General features: G+C 38.7%; 1 long non-coding RNA gene and 2 pseudogenes across 1 annotated transcript; 2 read left to right on the top strand and 1 right to left on the bottom strand.

The window, feature by feature from the left end:
- Positions 1-4,331: 4,331 nt before the first annotated feature.
- Positions 4,332-14,385, bottom strand: LOC148776852 (uncharacterized). The gene is made up of 3 exons (XR_016038332.1): positions 14,168-14,385; positions 13,736-13,852; positions 4,332-4,406 (listed from the first exon to the last, which is right to left on the bottom strand). It is a non-coding gene; the product is annotated as an uncharacterized LOC148776852 (long non-coding RNA).
- LOC148776853 (olfactory receptor 11H6-like) lies at positions 6,665-7,637 on the top strand (annotated as a pseudogene).
- Positions 9,375-11,324, top strand: LOC129562899 (polypeptide N-acetylgalactosaminyltransferase 1-like; annotated as a pseudogene).
- Positions 14,386-15,618: the final 1,233 nt, after the last annotated feature.

The raw sequence follows: 15,618 nt of genomic DNA, 5'->3' as shown, positions 1-15,618 counted from the left end.
GTTTAAAGGGTTATCTCTGGTTTCCATTCCTAAACATAGTCAGCTAAAGTGTAATGAACAGATGATTCTAAACTGTGTGTCAAGACAGAAGACCCTCCTATGCCTGATCATCAGCCGAGTTGACCAGTGGTGGATTGACATCACTGACACTATCTACATAGTTAATGTCAAGTGTAATAATCCCACTCTTCTACTTCATTCTTTTCATGTCTACTTTCCAAACCCTGCCATTCATTCCCAAAGTGCGAGAAGAACACTAAAAATGTGCCGTTGCTGAAATTTTCTCTAATTTCTCTTTATTTCTCTAAAACAACCATTTACATTGAATGATATTTATTTAAGCATAATATTAGTTTAAATTAATTGAATTTAAAATATCCTTCCATACTCTATATCTCAAAGGAAAAAACTCCACCATATATGTGAATATATATATATATATAGAGAGAGAGAGAGAGAGAGACGTGCACATGTAAACTTGTAACTGCATAAAAAGGAAACTGAAACCATAACCACCAATATGTGAATAACTGTATTCTTTTGATGAAAAAAATGTAACAGCCCATGGGCAGATAGACACGTTATCATATTTCCTTCTCAGATCACTAAAGTGTTGGATTCTTGTCCTTAAGACTAAATCACATAATATTGTATAAATGAAAATAAAAGGTAAGCTTCCCTTACAATATTTAGAAGAATATTGATAATATCGCCTTTGTGTATGTGTACACTCACTTGTGTCCGACTCTGTGTGACCCCAGGGTTTCTCTCTGGTAAGAAGATACACTCTACACTTTGTAAACTTCTTAACTTCTCCCTTGGTTCTCTTTCTCTGTCATATTTAAGACAATCTTTTAATGCCATATTTCCATGCACACTAATTAGAATGGCTTGGAATTTTTGCATAGCTTTCAGAAATATCAAGGGTTTCTTCTCCAAGGTACATTTGGAAACTTCCGGACTCCCTATATCATCAAAATGAGTAACTGCTACAGAATCTTACAGCTATAGAGGTGTCTTCTCTGAGGTAATATTCAGGTAGTCACAGATCCACAATCATCAGGGTCTACAGCTTTCTTTGAGTTAAGGAAAACTGTGTTCTGGATACAGATATGTAACTGCAATTAATAGAAATTTCCAAATATTGAGAAAAGTGATGGTTATTAATTTAACCCTGGAAGGAATCTGATAGAGATTATGGAGAGAAATCTCTCAAAGCCTATAATAATTAACAGTTACCCTGGAAATGGAATTATACTCTTGGACCTGAACAGAGAGAAAGAATGACGACACAGATGAAGGCCTGGCATCGGAAAACACTGGGCTTACACTTTAGTCATGCTACTTCTCACTCTGAAACCCCAACAGATTGCACTGAGAGCCAAACTCGGAACAGTAAGAGTATTTAACTTATTTCATTTGGTGATTGTGAAGATCCTTTTAGACACTGTGGGTGAAAATTTCTATCATGTGAGAGGTATTCAGAGAGTGACAGGGAGATACAAAGAAACAGGGAGGCTTAGTTTTCCCATGACCCTAAAATTAGCAGCACAAAGAATAAAATGAAATTCTTTTTTCAGTTCTTATTTTTAATTTTCCTAACTTTTGATTATTTTGAGAGTTCTGCTCTAACTCACTTGATTTTACAAGTATACTTTTAGAATATTTAGGGTTACTTCTTTTACTTAGAGTTAAAAATTACATACTTATTTTACATAATTATTTTAATAGTATTAATATAGTTTTATATAGTAGCAACATTTTGCCCTTTCTAATTTAACTAAAATAACATTGACAGCCTACTAAGCTAGTATTAGGTGAAAAAGCAGGCATACTTTTTTATTCTTTGACATAACATATACCACCTACAATCTATTTCTTTTTCACTTAACTGCTCAAAAGTGATCATAGTTCATAGTAAGAAAATATTCAATGAATTCCTGTTTACCACACTGGAAAAAATTAAAGCCCCTCCTACATCTATAGCTTTCTAATTCTATTTTTATTTTCATCCTTGTACCTGATAACTCTGTGGATTTAACAAAAACAGTATCATCAATAGCTTCAGTTACAGACAATGGGGAGGGTAAACCCAGACTAAACCTTAGGTCCACAGCATTGAATTGATCATAATTCTTGATTCGTAGTATATTCAACATCTTTTTTAATGGTCATTTTGAATTTTTATGCTTGTTTATTCAATAATAAAACTATACCTATAAAAACATGACTAATACATGACCTAAATAGTTAATAATATCATACAGCTGATAATGTGTGCATATTCTTCCTGATCCTTAGCCTCCTACAGTTGGAGTTATTTATATCATTTTTAATAGTTATATATAGAAGTTCCTACAAAATACAACATTTTTATATTGCTGTTTACAAAAATTATGCTAACCTCTGTTTTCTTCATTATGGTGTCTCTAAAAGATGTGCTGTGATTCCTGGGGTCACAGAGAGTCAGACAAGACTTAGAGACTGAACTGAACTGAACTGAAAAGCAATATATCTGTCATTTTATATATATATATATATATATATATATCTATCTCCAGGCAAGAACTCTGGAGTGGGTTGCCATTTCCTTCTCCAATGTATGAAAGTGAAAAGTGAAAATGAAATCGTTCAGTCGTGTCCGACTCTTAGTGACCCCATGGACAATAGCCCACCAGGCTCCTCCATCCATGGGATTTTCCAGGCAAGGGTACTGGAGTGGGGTGCCATTGCCTTCTCCACTTGAGTGATGCCTAAAAAAATTACAAGAGACCTAGTATATCATAAATATTTGCTATTATTTTTAAAATATCCCTATTTATGTGTTTAATTTCACATTTTTACACATACTATAAAAAATAAACTATCTTGCTTTTTATATTCAGATCCTACCTAGATAAAGAAAATGGTGTTTTCAATATAAAAGTTTAGTTCATTTAGTTAGTATTTTTGGATGATAAAAACAACTAAAGGAATCTACAGTCAAACAGGGTTTTATCTGCAATTTTATCTGGTAGAATTAACTTTGTTCTCTGAAAAGAAAGTGAGGACATTTTCAAATATCTGGACAGGCATGTACTTTTCAGTACATGCATTTAAAATTTGTACATTTAAAAATTGTACAAAATTTATAAATCTTTATGTATTTCAAACAACAGAGTAATCTTGTAATTGATTAATATTAAGAAAACACTAAGAGGCCTAAGGGCGACAGAGGATGAGATGGTTGGATGGCCTCACCAATGCAATGGACATGAACTTGGGCAAACTTTGGGAGATGGTGAGGGACAAGAAAGCCTGGCATCCATGGGGTTGTGAAGAGTCTGTCATGACTTGGTGACTGAACAGCTGAACAACAGCAACAACTTGGCTACTGAACAATAAAAGACCTAAAAATAATAGTTTCAACATTCAGTTATCTTATTAAATTCAGATCTCCTGCCTTGTGTATTAGAAGTCACCAGTCTTAACTTTGCTAGGAAGAGGAGATAAAGAAATTTAAAAGGCATAAAAGAACAGAGAAATTGAAAGGAGGATCATGTATGACACTTTTGAATCAAGATTTGGAATACTCCCATTGGTGGTTTTTAAGGAAGCATAAAAAGGAAGCTTGAGCATTCAAGTCTAAAGCTGTCCAGTTTTCCAATCAATGTTGAATCCAAAAGATATTTTTTTTACCATTTCACTGAATAAGGTGCTTGATAGAAGATTCCCAGACTGTTATTTACTAAGCATAAATAAATCACTTTCTCTGTAATAGGTCAGAAATAAATCCAAGTTCATAGATTTAAACCAGAATCATGAGATCTGTGCTTCCTGTTTTTCTTTCCGAAAAAATGAACTATGTCTGCTTAATGTGAACAACAGTTTGGAACACTCTAGGTTTGACAGCTTCATATCTCACTTCATCTTTTCTGCCACAGTGTCCTATAAGATTTATTAGCAGTGACATTATTTTTCCTGCAGCTTTTGGTGAAAATGTAGATAAGCAGTGGGATGGTCAAAAAGTGGGAAGTTTAATAGAAAAGTCTAGAGTTGTCAATTTTTATTTTTGTCATTGATGGAATAAACTGACTCAATTAAATTCTTCATAACTCCACCCTCCAAAGTCTCCAGAATTACTTGCTGGGAATAGTTAGGGTATTAGAATGGAATGTCACAAGTTTATGCCATACACACACTGTTTCTTATGCTTTGGGGATTCATAAATCATTACATGAGGACAAACTTAGGTGCCAGTTTTTTCATAGTCTTCTTTCCAATACAAGAAACCGACCGGCCACCCAACCAGTCAACTCACCAGTCCACCCACTTCAAGAACAGTAGCTTGATTAAACAGTTTCCTTCCGTATGCTCTTCACTTGGTATTCTGTCTTCTCAGGCAGTCTGAAGGACGAGTATACTACCTGGAAAGAGATTGCTTTCAGAAAGATATTCTCTAATAATCATCAAAATCATATAATAGGAAAAAATGGCACACATGATCTATGCTAACTGTTCATTTCACAAATAGGCTTCATAAAGGGTCCATGGCTTTTTATCCAATGAACAAAAATGTTCTGTGTTCACATATGGAATGTTTACACTATACTTATACAGAGGAATAATGACTAACCAGATTTATAAAGTAAAAGGCACTCTGTAGTATATCACATCAGTGATTGTAACATGAATAGTTAGTCCTTTTTTTTTCTTACATACACTGTTGGATTTCCTGGCTCAGTTTGAAGAGATATATGGGTATGGTAGAGTTGAACATAAAAGCATGTCCTCATCATTGACTCTGATGAGGAAAACTCCCTCTCTGGGTTGTTGGCTCCCAAGCATGGCATGCCCTTCGTCTTGGCTGCCTTTTGCTGCAGCAAAAACAGAAGATGAGAAGTCCAACTCATGAATTCTATAAGGAAATGGGTTCAGAAGAGGTACAAGACAATTCTAAGTGTGCTTTTTAGCTCTGCCTTCTTTTGTGTGACCGTAAAAATAGTGACACCTCAAGATATATGAATTAATGTAAAGACACTCATCCTTGCAACTAAGAGGGCTGGGAAAAAGGGAAATGAGAGAGCTGAAGATGAGGAAGGAATCTCAACCATATGTAAATTTTGTCCTTATTAATCAAGTAGTTGTACCCAGTCAGAACCTTTGCGGGGGAAAAAGTTGTTAGCAAAGTGACGTCTGGAAATAACTGGCAAAACAGTTAGAAGAAGCCCTCCATTTAAGCCCTCCCTGATTTTAGCTATGTTTGGCTCTGCCACTGATCCTGTGGTCTCTGCTGTAAGGAGGGAGAGCAAGGTAATGATTGAGCAACCCAGATTGGTGAGTTCACTCCCACATGGTTTCTAAAGCCATTGGAATCCTCCTGCATGTTAGCACCAAATACTTCTTGCTCTTTTCACCATATTCTCAAAGTTACTTTGGCTTCTGCCTAACTCTCAAATCCTGCTTCAGGGAATTCTTCACAGCATTGCTCTGCCATATATGATCTATTCACAGACTGAAGAGAAGCCTTGCAGTGTGATATGAAAAATTGTGAATTTCTCTCATGCATTGTGTCACTAATCGCAATCATCAAGATTATTCTTAAAGCTCTAACTTTATGTGATATGGAAAGTGATCAGTGTTATAACTAATTCACTAATAAACATTCTCAGATGGAAAACTTTTAAGTGTCTGGGTCTGTATTTTTTTGTGTATATTTTCCTAAATAAGCATCATGACTCAGTCATGTCACTTCTGGTCACTTTGGCGCAACTAATAACTGACCCTCACTAACAGAGGGGATTCAGAAAACAAATGAATATGACCAAACTACTGATAATAGCATTGTGAGTATTTGTTATTTTCTGAAACTGTCCCTAAACCAGAATAGGGGACTTTCTAGGAATTCTGACACCTCAGGCAAAAACCTCAAAAATCCTTAAGTGATACACCAGATACACTGCTCACGTTAAAAAGAAAAAAAAAATTGTAAATAAAGTTTTAACTTAGACCAAAGTTTTAAAGAAATATTTTAATTCAGTAAGTAAAAGATGAGACCAGATGGAAGTCTTTATGTAGGTATCTGGACTTCAAACTTTTCTTGAACTACAAACAATGATGAATACTGAAGAAAGGATAGCACATTGACATTTTTTGTCTTGGTTATCAGATTGTGTTAAGATGTCAACACTTACGGTAGCAACTGATCCAAAATAAATATGAAATGCATAAAGTTTTCAGTGTCTTATGTTACCTTTTATTCTCTCTTCCAATTTCTATCATTTGTGTCTGTAATTCCAAAAATCTGAGAAACTGAAATTCTGTGTCCAATATTAAAAATCTTTTATATTTTATTCTATAGATAAAAATACATGATTATCATACTTACTTTCATTTTAAGTATTGTCACTAACCTTCAAGCTGCTTATTGCATAAGATCCTGTCATCGCTGTATCTGAGAAAATACTGAAAGAAGAATGAGAAAGTCTGAAATTCAAAGTCAGATCATATCTAGCATTCTCAAAGTTTGACCGTCTTCAGTAGTATAGTTAGCTTATTATTTATTTAATAAAATAATAGGATCTTGAGGGCTTTAGACCCTACTGAAGAGGAAGTATTCCTGAGGATTGAAGAATAAAGTCATCTCTGTTGCTGTCATTTTTTCCTCTCCACCTCTTAGGAAGCCATGAACGTGTCAGGAGTCAGCACAGTGACTGAATTCATACTCCTGAGCTTTCCCTGCTCTAGAGGCTCGAGTCCTCCTCTCTGTGCTCTTCTCTGCGTCCTACATCCTGACACTGATGGGGAATGGGGCCATTGTCTTTGCAGTGAAGCTGGATCACAGACTCCAAACTCCCATGTACACTCTGTTGGCCAACTTCTCGTTCCTGGAGATGTGTTACATCAACACCACTGTTCCCAATGTGTTAAGGAACTTCCTGTCTGAGAGCAAAACCATCTCTTTCTCTGCCTGCTTCCTCCAGTTCTACTTCTTCTTCTCCATGGGCACCACCAAGATCTTCTTACTGCCCCTCATGGCTTTTGATCGATACTTGGCCATCTGCCGACCTCTCCACTATCCTACCATCATGAGCAGCCGTCTCTGCATGAACTTGGAGGGCCTCTGCTGGGTAACAGCCTTCCTCTGCTATCCAGTCCCTATCTATTTCATCACCCAACTCCCCTTTTGTGGCCCCAATACCATTGACCATTTTGTCTGTGACCCTGGTCCCCTTCTGGCCCTGTCCTGCATCCCTGCCCCTGGAATTGAGCTTTCCTGTTCTATACTGAGCTCTCTTATAATCTTTATCACCTTCTTTTTCATTCTTGGGTCTTATACCCTGGTTCTCAGAGCAGTGTTGTGTGTCCCTTCAGCCACTGGCAAACATAAAGCCTTCTCCACCTGTGGTTCCCACTTGGTAGTAGTGTCATTGTTTTATGGAACCCTCATGGTCATGTACATCAGCCCAACCTCTGGAAATCCAGCTGGGATACAGAAGATTGTAACCTTGTTCTACTCCTCCTTGACTCCACTTGTAAATCCACTGATCTATAGTCTCCAGAACAAGGACACGAAGGCTCCATTGAGAAAAATTCAGAAGTGCACAAAAATTAGTCAAAGTGAGTTAGAGACCATGAGTGGATCAAGATCAGAATGATTATTTTTACTCACTTCTATTCTCCATTTAAAAATAGGTCTTTATTCATTTGTACCTAGAGATGCAGACTCAAAATGATCTATCGCTGCCTATTCAATAATAAAATTAGTACACTAAACTAAATCAGACCTTGTTGCTAAGTCAGAGTTAGTGGATGGTAATTTGAATTAAATGTCTTGGATATGTGGACAGTAGACTCTTCTAACCTGGTCTCCAGGAAGCACTTGCACTTTTATTGGTGATGACTTACCTGGTTCCTGACCTCCCTGGTTCCTGACCTCATGCATTTTTGACCTCTATTAAGTGCATCCATTCTTACACTTGAGTTTTCTGACCTAAAGATGTCTGTTCTCTCTGCTCTACTCCTGCAGAAGAGTAGAGCATTCACACCTTTTTACCCAGAAAAGTGCAAATTAGAAAAATCGAGCCAAAATTTTTACTTAATGGACATCCAAAAGATTAATAATGGTGAGAGTTGGACTGTGAAGAAAGCTGGTCGCCGAAGAATGGGTGCTTTTGAACTGTGGTGCTGGAGAAGACTCTTGAGAGTCCCTTGGACTGCAAGAAGATCCAACCAGTCCATTCTAAAGGAGACCAATCCTGGGTGTTCATTGGAAGGACTGATGCTAAAGCTGAAACTGCAATACTTTGGCCACCTCATGTGATGAGTTGACTCACTGGAAAAGACTCTGATGCTGGGAGGGACTGGCAGTGGGAGGAGACGGGGATGACAGAGAATGAGATGGCTGGATGGCATCACCGACTCGATGGACATGAGTCTGAGTGAACTCCGGGAGTTGGTGATGGACAGGGAGGCCTGGCTTGCTGTGATTCATGGGGTCGCAAAGAGTCGGACACGACTGAGTGACTGAATTGAACTGAAAGCACTATCTCCCAAATCTGTTTCATTACTACTTTGGGAGCATTTTTTTTTTTAATATATAGATTTGGAAGCCTTTTGCCACATTTCTTAAATCAGAATCTTTAAAGTGGACCCTGGAAATCCTTATTTTAATGTTACTCAAGAAATTCTGGTACACCTAAATTATCACCAGTTCACAGACTAATCTTATAGAGTCACTATTTAAAATAAATACATGACAGGGAAATAAAAATCTTATGTTGGTTGGGAAAAGTGTAAAAATTTACGGTGCATACTGCAGACGACACAAACACTCATGCATTAGCAGTACAAGTTTCTTTTCCTGCCTCTATTTTTAAACCCTCAATTTAAAAATAAGAAATAGAGTACATTTTCTTACCTTTTCTAACTGTGCAAGATAATTAATATACCTGGAAGTAGGCTTACATTTAAAAAAGATTAGCATATAGTGACTATATAAATTGGGTTAGTTTCACATGAAGGAAGGTGTTGAGTGCACCACCCAAAAAAGGTAAAAGCAGACAGAGAGCAAAAGACAGTGATATTCAAGATGCTGAAACAAGACAAATGAAGAGGAAATTGATGACAGGTCCAGGTAATTTGACCTGACCATTTGGTCAAAAATAATGACTCGCGTGGCTGAGAAGGCGGTGCGGCGGCCCGCGGCCGGAGAGGAGCGCAGCTTGCGGAGCGAGCTGGAGATGCGAGACATGCGGATTTGGGATGTGAATTCACTTGAACAGCCACTTCGGGGTTATGAAAGTGATTCCTGATGAAACTGGATTGGAGTAATTTTCATGATCTTTGTATATTTATATATATATTTTAAAATTTTGCCTTTGACTTAAAGTGCCATGAGAAAATTTGCATACTACAAGATGGTCCTAGCAACCTTCTGGATTTGGGTACTCTTGGATATGTTCCTGCTGCTCTTCAGTGAATGCAACAAATGTGATGAGAAAAAAAAGAGGGAGAACTTCCTGCTGGGGTTGTTTTAGAGCCAGTACAAAAGCCTCATGAAGATCCTGGAGAAATGGGGAAATCAGTCGTCATTCCTAAAGAGGATCAAGAAAAGATGAAAGAGATGTTTAAAATCAGTCAGTTCAATTTAACGGCAAGTGAGATGATTGCACTCAACAGATCTTTACCAGATGTTAGGTTGCTGCTGCTGCTGCTGCTAAGTTGCTTCAGTCGTGTTTGACTTTGTGTGACCCCCATAGACAGCAGCCCACCAGGCTCCCCCGTCCCTGGGATTCTCCAGGCAAGAACACTGGAGTGGGTTGCCATTTCCTTCTCCAATGCATGAAAGTGAAAAGTGAAAGTGAAAGTGAAGTCGCTCAGTCATGTCCGACTCTTCCTGACCCCATGGACTGCAGCCCACCAGGCTCCCCTGTCCATGGGATTTTCCAGGCAAGAGTACTGGAGTGGGGTGCCATTGCCCTCTCCAGATGTTAGGTTAGAAGGATGTAAAACAAAGGTGTATTCAGATAGCCTTCCTACAACCAGTGTGGTGATTGTTTTCCGCAAATGAGGCTTGGAGAACACTTCTGCAAACTGTTCATAGGATCATTAATCACTTACCAAGACACATGCTAGAAGATATTGTTCTAGTAGATGATGCCAGTGAAAGAGACTTTTTGAAAAGACCTCCAGAGAGTTATGTGAAAAAAAAAATTAAAAGTACCTGTTCACGTCATTCAAATGGACCAACGTTCTGGATTGATCAGAGCTAGGTTAAGAGGCGCTGCTGTGTCTTAAGGCAAAGTGATCACCTTTTTAGATGTGCACTGCAGGGTGGCTGGAGCCTCTCTTAGCCAGGATCAAACATGACAGGAAGACAGTGGTCTGTCCTATCATAGATGTGATCAGTGATGGTGCTTTTGAGTACATGGCAGGTTCTGACATGACCTATGGTGGATTCAACTGGAAGCTCCACTTTCGCTGGTATCCCGTCCCCCAAAGAGAAATGGACAGAGGGAAAGGTGATCAGACTTCCTGTGAGAACATGTACGATGGCAGGAGGCCTTTTCTCTATAGACAGAGGTTAGTTTCAGGAAATTGGAACATATGGTGCTGGAATGGATATTTGGGGAGGAGAAAACCTAGAAATTTCCTTTAGGATTTGGCAGTGTGGAAGAACTTTGGCGACTGTTACTTGCTCACATGTTGGACATGTGTTTCGGAAAGCTACACCCTACATGTTTCCAGGAGCCAGAGTATCAATAAAAATAACAGATGACTTGCAGACGTGTGGATGGATGCATTCAAGAATTTCTTCTATATAATTTCTCCAGGTGTTACAAAGGTAGATTATGGACCTATATCATCAAGACTTGGTCTAAGGTACAAACTCGAATGCAGACCATTCTCTTTGTACCTAGAGAATATTTATCCTGATTCTCAGATTTCCCATCACTATTTCTCTTTGGGAGAGATACGGAATGTGGAAACAAATCAGAGCCTAGATAACATGGCTGAAGAGATTAAAAAAGCTGGGACTTAACTGTCATGGTCTGGGAGGTAATCAGGTTTTCTCTTACACTGCCAACAAAGAAATCAGAACAGATGACCTTTGCTTGGATGTCTCCAAACTTAATGACCCAGTCACAATGCTCGAATGCCACCATCTAAAAGGCAACCAGCTTTGGGAGTATGACCCAGTGAAACTGACCCTGTGGCATGTGAATAGTAACCAGTGCTTGGCCACAGACGGGGACAGCCCTGTGCCCAGCATCAGAGACTGCAATGGAAGCCGGTTCCAGCAGCGGCGTCTTCGGAATGTCACCCTTCCAGAAATATTCTGAGACCAAATGTGCAAAAAAGAGGAAAACATAAGGATTGACTGGGATACCTCAGCATACATTTCTGCCACATTCTTAAGTAGCAAAAAAAGGAGAAGTGCTTTCTTTCTGCAGGATGTAAGGTTTCAGTTCAGTTTAGTCGCTCAGTCGTGTCCGACTCTTTGTGACCCCATGAATCACAGCACCCAGGCCTCCCTGTCCATCACCAACTCCCGGAGTTCACTCAAACTCATGTCCACAGAGTCGGTGATGCCATCCAGCCATCTCATTCTCTGTTGTCCCCGTCTCCTCCCGCCCCCAATCCCTCCCAGCATCAGAGTCTTTTCCAGTGAGTCAACTCTTCGCATGAGGTGGCCACAGTATTGGAGTTTCAGCTTTAGCATCAGTCCTTCCAATGAACACCCAGGACTGATCTCCTTTAGAATGGACTGGTTGGACCTCCTTGCAGTCCAAGGGACTCTCAAGAGTCTTCTCCAGCACCACAGTTCAAAAGCATCCATTCTTCAGCGATCAGCTTTCTTCCACAGGAGGCCAATTAGAAAGCAAAAAATGCTTTCTCTGTTTGGATGGATGAGTAGTGGAGTGAGCAGCTACATATATAATCAAAAAGAAAAATGAGCCTCCTTAGGAAGGGCTAAGAATGACATTTTAGGTGAAAAATGGATCCTCACATGGGATGGTGAGGAAAAAAGAGAACATTTACTCTGCAGCCTATGTGGTGATTTACCACAGCTGGGTTAAGTTCACAACTGATTGACTGATTGACTAAATCCAATAATACTTAACTCAGTAGTCCTGTTGTATCACCATCAGTTCAGTTCAGTTGCTCAGTCGTGTCCAACTTTTTGCGACCCCATGGACTGCAGCACGTCAGGCCTCCCTGTCCATCATCAACTTCCAGAGTTTACTCTAACTCATGCCCATTGAGTCGGTGATGCCATCCAACCACTGCATCCTCTATCATCCCTTTCTCCTCCCGCCTTCAATCTTTCCCAGCATCAGGGTCTTTGCAAATGAGTCATTTCTTTGCATCAGGTGGCCAAATATTTGAGTTTCAGCTTCAACATCAGTCTTTCCAATGAACACTCAGGACTGATTTCCTTTAGGACGGACTGCTTTCATCCTAAGGGATGCAGTCCCTTGCAGTCCGAGGGACTCTCAAGAGTCTTCTCCAACACCACAGAAGCATCAATTCTTCGGCGTTCAGCTTTCTTTATAGTCCAACTCTCACATCCATACATGACTCCTGGAAAAACAATAGTTTTGACTAGACAGACCTTTGTGGGCAAAGTAATGTCTCTGCTTTTTAATATGCGTTCTAGGTTGGTCAGAACGGTCCTTCTTTAAGGAAAATAAACAATGTAACCTTGATTTGTGTTCAAACAGCATGACATACTGTATGTTCTTGGGCAAGTTAACACCTATTTTTCAGAGTTCCTGTGAAAATGCTGTTGAGTATATTTAATATATGCTAAGTACAGTTCCTAGAATATAATTGGACCTAAAAAAATTCATAGCTGTTGTGGTTAATAACAGTACTATCAACAAACATGATTACATAGTATAAACTTTTTAGCATAATTATTTAAAAGCCTTAGTGATTAAAAAGTTACTCAGCTCCAACATATCACACAGTAAAGCTATGGGCAACTCTCTTTGGTTGCTTAGATTGATTTTACTGACGTCCATACAGTTTGGTATGATATAAAGGAAGAAGATATTGAAACATTGTGATTCAAGAAACAGAAAATAAATAAAGGGAGTGTTACATTACTTGTGATGTGCATGAGAGTAAGTGGGAATGTTATCTTTAGTTGGGGGCACTGTAGAAAATGAGTTACTGTGTGCTAAGTCGCTTCAGTCATGTCCAACTCTTTGCAACCCCATGAAATGTCACCTGCCAGGCTTCTCTGTCCATGGGGTTCTCCAGGCAAGAATCCTGGAGTGGGTTGCCATGTCCTCCTCTACGGGATCTTCCTGACCCAAGAATTTAACCCAAATCTCTTATGTCTCCTGCATTTGCAGGCAGGTTCTCTACCACTGCGCCACCTGGGAAGCCCATGAGTTCCTTAGTACAACTCTCAATAGTCTTCTCAGACCAAATTAAAGTTTACTAAATTTCTGAATAATGAAACATTCTTTTATGAATCACTAAGCAAAAAAGTTTCAGGGGAAAAAAACTTTCAGGGATTGTTAAACCAAGGGAGATGAATAGCTGGACACTAGAGTCAACATTTCATATAACAAACTTATTATGTTACTAGTGACTGAAACTTCATATCCAGAAACACAAAGCCGCAAAAGTTTGCAAAAGTATATTAATATTCAAATGTAATTCCACTGTAGCTAGGATCAATTTGTAGGTGGCTTAGAAAAAATACAGTGATGCCAAGACAGGAAGAAAAGTTACTTACCCTTCATGATAAGACTAATTATGGACAAAGCTGGGAATAAATACCGAGTCTGTATCTTCTCACTGATGTTTTTTCCTTTACATAGAATCAAAATCCAGGGGCCTGATCCTGAGCATCCTACAATATACAAAGTTAAATGCTGAAACTCCCTTTCCTCCCTTCCTGAATTACTCAAAAGAAACAGCTATAGCAACAGGGCACTTCTCTGGACAATGTGATAGCCAGTGAAAAGAATTACAGCCCTATAATCAGTCATGGAGATGTGGGCCTTACTTGACACACTGATATTTTCATCAAGAGCTACATAAGAGACCTAAGTTGACCCAAGGCAGCCAGATCTTTCACTTGCCTCACCCAGAAGAGATGGTTCAACAGAGCTTTATATTTTGGTTACTTTTGCTGTAGAGTAATTGAAAGAAATGGGGTACAAACCTCCTGAGGAGATTTCAATAACGGAGGGTGCAGGCGAATGAAGGGAGGGGGTGATGCTGAGACGCCCCAGCGTGCAATTACAGTTTCATCTCAGAGGTTCCTGTGACGTCTCCAGAGTCCTCTTGCGCTGGTTTGTGACTCCCTCAAGACTCTGTGAAACATCCTTTTCTTATCCGAGGTTTTCATCTAGTTTAGGTTAATTTGGCTCCCAGAGTGAAGACAGGGATAACGTCTTTAAGGCAATGCTGTTGTCTGTGCAGATTTACAGAGAATTTCCTTTTGTTTACAGGAAACATTTGTTTCTCTATGAAATATAAAGAATATTCACAATGTAGATTGTTTATATTCTATGAGAGTGTATTTTCTTCACATACTTTACAATTATAAATTTGTTTCCAGTCCTCAATTACCGACAGACTATTACTTTCCCATTTGTTCTGTCTGTTCTTTGTTCCTTTATTTCTCCCTTTTTGTTTTCCTTTGGATTATTTAAGTACTTTTATTATTTTATTCTCCTACATTTTTTATGAATTTAAACTATTTTTACTGTGGTAACATGCACATATAACATAAAAATTATCGTCTTAACCACTTTAAGTGTATAGTTCTGGACATTAATTACATTCATATCGTTATGCATCCATCACCAGCATTTATCCCCAGAACTTTTTCATTATCCCAAACTGAAATTCCAATACGCATTAAATAATAACTTCCCATTCCACTTTCTCCTAGCCCCTGGCAACTATTAGAATTTTTATCTTTGTATTTTATTACTCTAGGAAACATATAAGTGGACTCACACAAAATTTGTCCTCTGTGATTGGCTTATTTCACCTATCATATTGTTTTCAAGGTTTATTCATGTTTTAGAACGTTAGAATTTCCTTCCAAAGGTTGCATTATTTGTCTATATAAAATTTTATTTATCTATTCATATCTGAAGAATACGTTGGTTGCTTTCACCATTTCACTATTGTGAATATTGCTGCTGTGACTATGAGCGCAAAATATCTGCTCGTTTCCTTGCATTCAGTTCTTTTGTATATATACCCAGAGTGGAATTGCTGAATCATTGGTAATCCATGGCTTTTAGGAACTGCTGTACTATTTTCCACAGAGGCTTAACCAATTCATATCCCCACCAGCAATGTACAAGTACTCCAATTTCTCCAGATTCTTGACAGTTTTTGCTGTTTGCTTTTATAATAACCCAGAGATCAAATTGCCAACATCCATTGGATAAAAAGCAAGAGAATTCCAGAAAAACATCTACTTCTGCTTCACTGATTATGTTAAAGCCTTTGTGTGGATCACAACAAACTGCGGAAAATTCTTAAAGAGATGGGAATACCAGACCGCCTTACCTGCCTTCTGTGAAACCTGTATGCAGGTCAAGAAGCAACAGTTAGAACCAGCCATGGAACAACGGACTGGTTCCAAATTGGGAA

Source organism: Moschus berezovskii, chromosome 9, assembly GCF_049115385.1.
Source record: "Moschus berezovskii isolate FMDL1 chromosome 9, NW_MosBer_1.0, whole genome shotgun sequence".
Lineage (NCBI taxonomy): Eukaryota > Metazoa > Chordata > Mammalia > Artiodactyla > Moschidae > Moschus > Moschus berezovskii.
The sequence above is the reverse complement of the archived record's forward strand: the minus strand, read 5'-3'. Positions and strand labels throughout refer to the sequence as shown.